Below are 10,131 nucleotides of genomic sequence, written 5' to 3'. Positions count from 1 at the left end.
TTCCACTTCTCAACTCTCTTCCCTTTGTCTTGTTTCCAATCCAGTGTTGCAAATTCCTTCTGGCTTCCCTGTCCTACCAGCAGTAAATGAACAAAGAAGCTTGGCTAAACCCAAAAAGCACAGCTGTGGTCAGTGTGGAAAACGTTTCACTAGGAGTGTCCAGCCTTAAGACGCACCAGAGATTGCACATTAGAGAAAGGCCATTCCACTGTGACCAATGTGGTAGCAGGTTTATTACAACATCTCACTTAAAGGATCACCAGAAAACTCACACTGGAGAAAGACAATTCCATTGTGAGCAGTGTGGGAACAACTACAAAACAAAAGCTGACTTCACTAGTCACCAGATAATGCACACCCTATGGTGTGAATAGAGAAACCCTATGGATGTGATCTGTGTGGAAACATTACATTCAAAAGTCCAACCTTAAAAAACTCACCAGGATATTCACACTGGAGAAAGGCTATACCACTGTGAGCAGTGTGGGAGCAAGTTTAAGACCAAATCTGAATTAATAATACACCAGAGAATCAATGGTGGTGAGAAACAGTGTGACAAGAGTTTCAGACACCATAGACTGGCCTGGTGGAGATGTGCTATGCTGAGAGAATTGTTTTAGTTGTCAATTAAAACTGCTTAACTCATGACATGCGTATAAGCATGTTCATTATAGAAATTTGACAATAGGCTCATGATAAATACTTGTGTTGGCTGTTGCAAATATATGTACGTTTACTTTGTAGTAAGCTGCCCAAAGAGACACACAGTGGTCCTGTTGTTCCATTGATTGGACTGGATTTGTGTGTCCAATATTAAGCTGAATGAGGTTTTTTTTTCTGCCTGAACTTAATAAACATGCAATGAAGATACATTCCTGTCTGTTTTTTTATTTACTAGTACCTACTTAGTCAACTTACTTACTCATATTTCAGGAGAAACAGAATGGAACAGCAACCCAGATTGTCAACATCAGCCAGCCACTGAAATTCCTGCATCTCTCCACAAACAAAAGTGTGATGTTTCACACCTTTAGTTGGGTGTTGCACCTATTCACATGCAGTGAGCTGTTGGACAGGGGTCTGGTTAGACATTACTTAATACAAAACAATACTGAGAGCAGCTGTGCACCCTTTCTCTCTATTTTGTACCTTTGGTTGTCTGATATCAGGTGTGAGGAAATTTTTTCCCCCGAGTACAATCCCACGTGTTACAGCCAAGCTTAATTTGCGAGCATGTACTTATAAGGAAATTGCATGTGTGACCGGGCCGTGGCCCGGGTTTGGTTTAGCAGTTTTTAACTTATACAGACACTTTAAATACTCAAAACTGAACATATTCTCTGACCGGTTAAGCTCATGCTTAGGTACTGCGTAGCACTGTGTGAGAGGCAGCATTCTTACCGGAGCCTTCATATGGACTGCACATAACTACCTATGCAGGATCTTTTGGGGAAATGCAGCCATTGTTTATTTGACGTATTGTATATTCAGCTTCCCTCAATGAGTCTCACTACTACTGTCTAATGCTAATAACAAATACTCCACTGAGTTCTTTATAAATATCATATTTGCATTTCCAAGACATGCAAAGTACAAGGGCCCATTAGACAACACAATGACTGACCTCTGCTGACAATTAGCCACCATCCTTATGCACTACTTTGACTGAATTGCATGTAAATGATAAAGCTATTGACCAATCAATGACAGAGTATCACACCCACCCAACAAGTATTCAGGCTAACTTGTGAAAGAATACAGGTGAAAATGTATGTTGTTGTGAAAGAGATGAGTAGCATATGTTTTTCAATAACTTATTATTAGGTCTTACTTAACCTACTTCATGTAATCTTTATTTAATGTAATGTGTATTCATGTTTGCATCAGAAAATGAAATGAATGTAGTGTTGAAAAGTGTAATGCGAGTGTATATCAGGGTGTTATGTCTTTAGGTTGATCAAATCTGATCCATCACAGTTTTAGCAATGTAAATGGTTAATCAAATAGGTGAGCCTGCTAGCTTTTTAATATGTAATATGTCATTCAATTATTTTCTCTTTCTAAATCCCACTTCATATTTGCATGTTGTTGTGAAAGGCATGAGTAGCTAAATGTTTGCTTTATTTTCAATTATTTCCTTAATTTAATAAACTTTGTATGTTTCCTTCCTACTTAGGTCTACTTAACTTTTTATGTTTGCAATTGTATTTTGTATCAATGTTCACACTTGAACATGAAATTAAAGTACTGTTGAAGGGGATACTGAACCTATAGTGAGTTGTGATTGGTTGACAGGTGGTTCAATTGTTCTCTCTTCGGCCAATCATTGCAAGCATTTAGAGTTTCCACCTCAGGCTCTCTTGTATAAGAAGAGTGTGTAGTTGTAATGTCTCCACAACTCCTCCAGGATATCAATCATTTCAACCAGAACTGACTGTGGACTCCAGACTTCAGGTGAAGATGAACTCTCTAGACTGCACCAGGAAGAATTCTGCTGAACAGGTGGAACCCAAAGACCATCAAGATCTCTGTAAGTTATAGTTTTGGTTTTCCTTGTCTATAATATTTTATTGTATTTGAATGTGTCCTGTAGCTTTCTTGCATGTTAGATTTATATATTAGATCTATTATTATATTGTGTGAATATATGCAACTAGTTAGCTAGTTTAAAATTAGCCTTGATTTTAAAAAGGCCAAAGAAATGTTAAGATCACACTTGGATTAACATGTTGAGTATGTATGCACAAAATGAAGATGGTATTCAAGGAGGGATTCATAACAGTTTTAACGTAATGTTAAATTCCTACATTATTTTATCTTTCCACTTCTCAACTCTCTTCCCTTTGTCTTGTTTCCAATCCAGTGTTGCAAATTCCTTCTGGCTTCCCTGTCCTACCAGCAGTAAATGAACAAAGAAGCTTGGTTAAACCCAAAAAGCACAGCTGTGGTCAGTGTGGAAAACGTTTCACTAGAGTGTCCAGCCTTAAGACGCACCAGAGATTGCACATTAGAGAAAGGCCATTCCACTGTGACCAATGTGGTAGCAGGTTTATTACAACATCTCACTTAAAGGATCACCAGAAAACTCACACTGGAGAAAGACAATTCCATTGTGAGCAGTGTGGGAACAACTACAAAACAAAAGCTGACTTCACTAGTCACCAGATAATGCACACCCTATGGTGTGAATAGAGAAACCCTATGGATGTGATCTGTGTGGAAACATTACATTCAAAAGTCCAACCTTAAAAAACTCACCAGGATATTCACACTGGAGAAAGGCTATACCAATGTGAGCAGTGTGGGAGCAAGTTTAAGACCAAATCTGAATTAATAATACACCAGAGAATCAATGGTGGTGAGAAACAGTGTGACAAGAGTTTCAGACACCATAGACTGGCCTGGTGGAGATGTGCTATGCTGAGAGAATTGTTTTAGTTGTCAATTAAAACTGCTTAACTCATGACATGCGTATAAGCATGTTCATTATAGAAATTTGACAATAGGCTCATGATAAATACTTGTGTTGGCTGTTGCAAATATATGTACGTTTACTTTGTAGTAAGCTGCCCAAAGAGACACACAGTGGTCCTGTTGTTCCATTGATTGGACTGGATTTGTGTGTCCAATATTAAACTGAATGAGGTTTTTTTTCTGCCTGAACTTAATAAACATGCAATGAAGATACATTCCTGTCTGTTTTTTTATTTACTAGTACCTACTTAGTCAACTTACTTACTCATATTTCAGGAGAAACAGAATGGAACAGCAACCCAGATTGTCAACATCAGCCAGCCACTGAAATTCCTGCATCTCTCCACAAACAAAAGTGTGATGTTTCACACCTTTAGTTGGGTGTTGCACCTATTCACATGCAGTGAGCTGTTGGACAGGGGTCTGGTTAGACATTACTTAATACAAAACAATACTGAGAGCAGCTGTGCACCCTTTCTCTCTATTTTGTACCTTTGGTTGTCTGATATCAGGTGTGAGGAAATTTTTTCCCCCGAGTACAATCCCACGTGTTACAGCCAAGCTTAATTTGCGAGCATGTACTTATAAGGAAATTGCATGTGTGACCGGGCACTTTAAATACTCAAAACTGAACATATTCTCTGACCGGTTAAGCTCATGCTTAGGTACTGCGTAGCACTGTGTGAGAGGCAGCATTCTTACCGGAGCCTTCATATGGACTGCACATAACTACCTATGCAGGATCTTTTGGGGAAATGCAGCCATTGTTTATTTGACGTATTGTATATTCAGCTTCCCTCAATGAGTCTCACTACTACTGTCTAATGCTAATAACAAATACTCCACTGAGTTCTTTATAAATATCATATTTGCATTTCCAAGACATGCAAAGTACAAGGGCCCATTAGACAACACAATGACTGACCTCTGCTGACAATTAGCCACCATCCTTATGCACTACTTTGACTGAATTGCATGTAAATGATAAAGCTATTGACCAATCAATGACAGAGTATCACACCCACCCAACAAGTATTCAGGCTAACTTGTGAAAGAATACAGGTGAAAATGTATGTTGTTGTGAAAGAGATGAGTAGCATATGTTTTTCAATAACTTATTATTAGGTCTTACTTAACCTACTTCATGTAATCTTTATTTAATGTAATGTGTATTCATGTTTGCATCAGAAAATGAAATGAATGTAGTGTTGAAAAGTGTAATGCGAGTGTATATCAGGGTGTTATGTCTTTAGGTTGATCAAATCTGATCCATCACAGTTTTAGCAATGTAAATGGTTAATCAAATAGGTGAGCCTGCTAGCTTTTTAATATGTAATATGTCATTCAATTATTTTCTCTTTCTAAATCCCACTTCATATTTGCATGTTGTTGTGAAAGGCATGAGTAGCTAAATGTTTGCTTTATTTTCAATTATTTCCTTAATTTAATAAACTTTGTATGTTTCCTTCCTACTTAGGTCTACTTAACTTTTTATGTTTGCAATTGTATTTTGTATCAATGTTCACACTTGAACATGAAATTAAAGTACTGTTGAAGGGGATACTGAACCTATAGTGAGTTGTGATTGGTTGACAGGTGGTTCAATTGTTCTCTCTTCTCACCAGAAAACTCACACTGGAGAAAGACAATTCCATTGTGAGCAGTGTGGGAACAACTACAAAACAAAAGCTGACTTCACTAGTCACCAGATAATGCACACCCTATGGTGTGAATAGAGAAACCCTATGGATGTGATCTGTGTGGAAACATTACATTCAAAAGTACAACCTTAAAAAGCCCACCAGGATATTCACACTGGAGAAAGGTCATACCAATGTGAGCAGTGTGGGAGCAAGTTTAAGACCAAATCTGAATTAATAATACACCAGAGAATCAATGGTGGTGAGACACAGTGTGACAAGAGTTTCAGACACCATAGACTGGCCTGGTGGAGATGTGCTATGCTCAGAGAATTGTTTTAGTTGTAAATTAAAACTGCTAAACTGTGTACACTCATGACATGCGTATAAGCATGTTCATTATAGATATGTGGACAATAGGCTCATGATAAATACTTGTGATGGCTGTTGCAAATATATGTACATTTACTTTGTAGTAAGCCGCCCAATGAGGCACACAGTGGTCCTGTTGTTCCATTGATTGGACTGGATGTGTGTGTCCAATGTTAAGTAGCTGAATGAGTTGTTTTTTTTCTGCCTGAACTTAATAAACACGCAATGAAGATACCTTCCTGTCTGTTTTTTTATTTACTAGGACCTACTTAGTCAACTTACTTACTCATATTTCAGGAGCAGGCATGCAAACAGCCCCGGGGTGAAAAATTTGACAACATGTTGTTTTATTTCGGGTCAGGTGTCACACAATTGCCCTATTTGGGTTCAAAAAGGTGACTGTAGCTGAAAAGTGACACTTTTGCATGTCTGCGGGAGAAACAGAATGGAACCGCAACTCAGATTGTCAACATCAGCCAGCCACTGAAATTCCTGCATCTCTCCACAAACAAAAGTGTGATGTTTCACACCTTTAGTTGGGTGTTCCACCTATTCACATGCAGTGAGCTGTTGGACAGGGGTCTGGTTAGACATTACTTAATACAAAACAATACTGAGAGCAGCTGTGCACATTTTCTCTCTATTTTGTACCTTTGGTTGTCTGATATCAGGTGTGAGGCAACTGTTTTCCCCAAGTACAATCCCACTTGTTACAGCCAAACCTAATTTGCGAGCATACTTATAAGGAAGTTGCATGTGTGACCGGGCCGTGGCCCGGGTTTGGTTTAGAAGTTTTCACTTATACAGACCCTTTAAATACTCAAAACTGAACATATTCTCTGACCGGTTAAGTGCATGCTTAGGTACTGCATAGCACTGTGTGAGAGGCAGCATTCTTACCGGAGCCTTCGTAAGGACCACACATAACTACCTACGCAGAATCTTTTCTGGAAACACAGCCATTATTTATTTGATGTATTGTATATTCAGCTTCTCTCAATGAGTACTCCACTGAGTTCTCTATAAATATCATATTTGCATTTCCAAGACATGCAAAGTACAAGGACCCATCAGACAACACAATGACTGACCTTTGAGGACAATGAGCCACCATCCTTACTATCCACTACTTTGACTGAATTGCATGTGAATGATAAAGCTATAGACCAATCAATGACAGAGTATCACACCCACCCAACAAGTAATCAGGCTAAATTGTGAAAGAATACAGGTGAAAATGTATGTTGTTGTGAAAGAGATGAGTAGCATGTGTTTTTCAATAACTTATTATTAGCTCTTACTTAACCTACTTCATGTAATCTTTATTTAATGTCATTTGAATTCATGTTTGCATCAGAAAATGAAATGAATGTAGTTTTAAAGTGGAATGTGAGTGTATATCAGGGTGTTATGTCTTTAGGTTGATTGTTTAATGCTCAAGAATCTTCACATCAAATCTGATCCATCACATTTAGCAAGGTAAATGGTTGATCAAATAGGTGATCCTGCTAGCTTTTAAATATGTAATATGTATTTCATATGTACAGTATGATAGCATTAAGGTGATGTTCAAACACATAATGGTTTTCTCTCATTTTATATTCTGCTTAGACTCCCTGCACCTCCCTGTGTGTAAAGAGGAGGTGTTCCCTGAGCAGCAGGAGAAAACCCCAGGAGGAACCAGAGGCTCCACTGATTAAAGACCCGTTACATGTACATTTTGTGACAAGGCTTTGTTCAACAAGATTATTTAAAAACACACATGATTATTCATACAGGAGAAAGGCCCTTTATTTGCACAGTGCGCGGAAAAGGCTGTAGTAGAAAGTTTGATTTAAAAACACACATGTACCTGTACTGTACTGCCACATTAAACCAATAACTGGTCATGGTTCAGGCTTCAACAACTATGTTATTTGAAATCACAGCAAAAAAAAAACATGCATGTTTGCTGCTGCCTTTCATTGAGCTTTTTTAATTATTCTGCTACACTGATATTTTATTCTCTTCATGTCATGTATTCCATTCATTTATTTTGATTATTTTCACTATTTTATTTTCTAATTTTCTTTTCCCCCTTTTTTGTTTTGCTCTGTGTCCTGAATATGTGTTTTCTATTAAGGCAAAGGGGTTCAAATCCGGGATAGAAGAGAAATGTTACATAGTGCAGCTTTAACTTTATTTTTTACTAAATTTGAATGTCCTTTTAAAGTGTTTCATTTTCTTAATGTTTTGTATAAAACACATTGAATTGCCTTGTTGTTGTGAGCAGTAATTGGCCAGTGTTGTTCTATTGTTGGTGTGTCCCACCCCCTCACTCTGATTGGGTCATCAGGTTCTTCTGTTAGTATTTAACAAGAGTTTTTTCTGTTTGGTGTCACTTTTATCTCTGCTATTTGTTAAGAGCTGAACTTCTCCTTTCTGCACTAGCTGAAGAAGTCAGATATTTGTTTTTTGTTTTGATTCTACTTTTGTACTTTTACTAGATTTTCTCTAAGTCAGTTAACTGACAATTGTGTAGTCTTTATCTAGTATCAGTTTATTTGGGCAAATTTGTAGTTATGTCTTTACTACAAACATTGAAGTCCTTGATCGACCAGAGACTATCTGCTGCTGCTGAAGAGATATTTGGGATCGTTGGAAGAATTCTAACAGTGTACGAGGATGAATCTTTCCACATCAAACAAGAAACTGACCACCAACGCAGACTACTGGATATGGTTTTAAAACCAATCGTCAAATTACACAGAGCAGGTTGGTAAAACCACTACAACGAGTTTGAAATCTCTGCACTCAATGTAATAAACTAGAATGAATCTAAAGGTGTTAAAGCATATCTTATTATGTGGTTTAACTGTGTGTATTTTTATGGGTTTTTCAGTGCTATTTTGAGTTGTACTGAGATTGAGATTGCATTGACAATAGTCAATAGTATTATAGTTGTAGTGGCCTCCTTTTAAACTTTTGAACAAAGATTAGAGCTGGGGTTTTAAGGATGCTGAATATATGTATACGGATTAAGTGTTTATCTTACTGCATAGTATCCAACCGCAACTACACAATTGATTAAACACAGCGATATTATCTTATCTTGACCATTACAAAGACATGTGTGGAACCAAATATATTATGTGTTTTTTTTCTGTCATTTAATGTTATCCTTTGCCTAGGCGTCCTGATCCGCCCTGTGTGTAAAGAGAAGGTTTCTCCTGAACAGCAGGAGAGGAGCCCCAGTCTGGTCCAGGAGGAACCAGAGGCTCCACAGATTAAACAGGAACAGGAGGAACTACTTCAAGGACAAGAGGAGGCTGGTGGATCAACAGAGACATTGCTTGCAGTGAAAAGTGAAGATCATGATGACAACATGGAGACAGATCCTCTCGCCAGTACCTCAACTGAACACATGAACACTCAAGCTGATGTAGAGGACTGTGGAACATCACAACCAACTAGTAGTGATCAGCTCCACTCTTCACACTGTTCTGAATCTGACTCTGAAGATAGGGTTGAGACCAAGGAATATGTGTCAGCTTTAAGCACACTGAAATCAAACAAGCTGCCCCATGACCTAAAATCATCAAAACAAAGTCACTCCATGAGGAGTCACATAGAGAAGAAAAACAAAGCTTTAGTTGTACATATTGTGGCAAAATGTTTCTTCACAGGGGAACTATGAAAAGGCACACAATGATTCATACAGGGGAAAGGCCCTTTACATGTACAGTTTGTGGCAAGGGCTGTGGTCAAAAGGGTGATCTAAAAAAAAATTGAAATCACAGCAAAAAAAAAAACATGCATGTTTGCTGCTGCCTTTCATTGAGCTTTTTTAATTATTCTGCTACACTGATATTTTATTCTCTTCATGTCATGTATTTCATTCATTTATTTTGATTATTTTCACTATTTTATTTTCTAATTTTCTTTTCCCCCTTTTTTGTTTTGCTCTGTGTCCTGAATATGTGTTTTCTATTAAGGCAAAGGGGTTCAAATCCGGGATAGAAGAGACATGTTACATAGTGCAGCTTTAACTTTATTTTTTACTAAATTTGAATGTCCTTTTAAAGTGTTTCATTTCTTAATGTTTTGTATAAAACACATTGAATTGCCTTGTTGTTGTGAGCAGGCGCGTATCGTCATTGGGGCCAACGAGGCCATGGCCCGGTCTGTAAACCCAGCTTGTCCCTGTGTAGGGGCAAGATCCAGGGGAAAAAAACTAAGAATCAACATTAGCAGCCCCTCACCCTATTCTGTTGTAGCCGACCACAGAAAGTCGCCTTTGTTCTTCTGTTAGTATTTAACAAGAGTTTGTTCTGTTTGGTGTCACTTTTATTTCTGCTATTTGTTAAGAGCTGAACTTCTTCTTTCTGCACTAGCTGAAGAAGCCAGATATTTGTTTTTTGTTTTGATTCTACTTTTGTACTTTTACTAGATTTTCTCTAAGTCAGTTAACTGACAATTGTGTAGTCTTTATCTAGTATCAGTTTATTTGGGCAAATTTGTAGTTATGTCTTTACTACAAACATTGAAGTCCTTGATCGACCAGAGACTATCTGCTGCTGCTGAAGAGATATTTGGGATCGTTGGAAGAATTCTAACAGTGTACGAGGATGAATCTTTCCACATCAAACAAGAAACTGACCACCAA

Source organism: Gymnoscopelus braueri (genome assembly GCF_963280865.1).
Source record: "Gymnoscopelus braueri genome assembly, chromosome: 18".
In the NCBI taxonomy this organism is placed as follows: Eukaryota; Metazoa; Chordata; class Actinopteri; order Myctophiformes; family Myctophidae; genus Gymnoscopelus; species Gymnoscopelus braueri.
The sequence above is the reverse complement of the archived record's forward strand: the minus strand, read 5'-3'. Positions refer to the sequence as shown.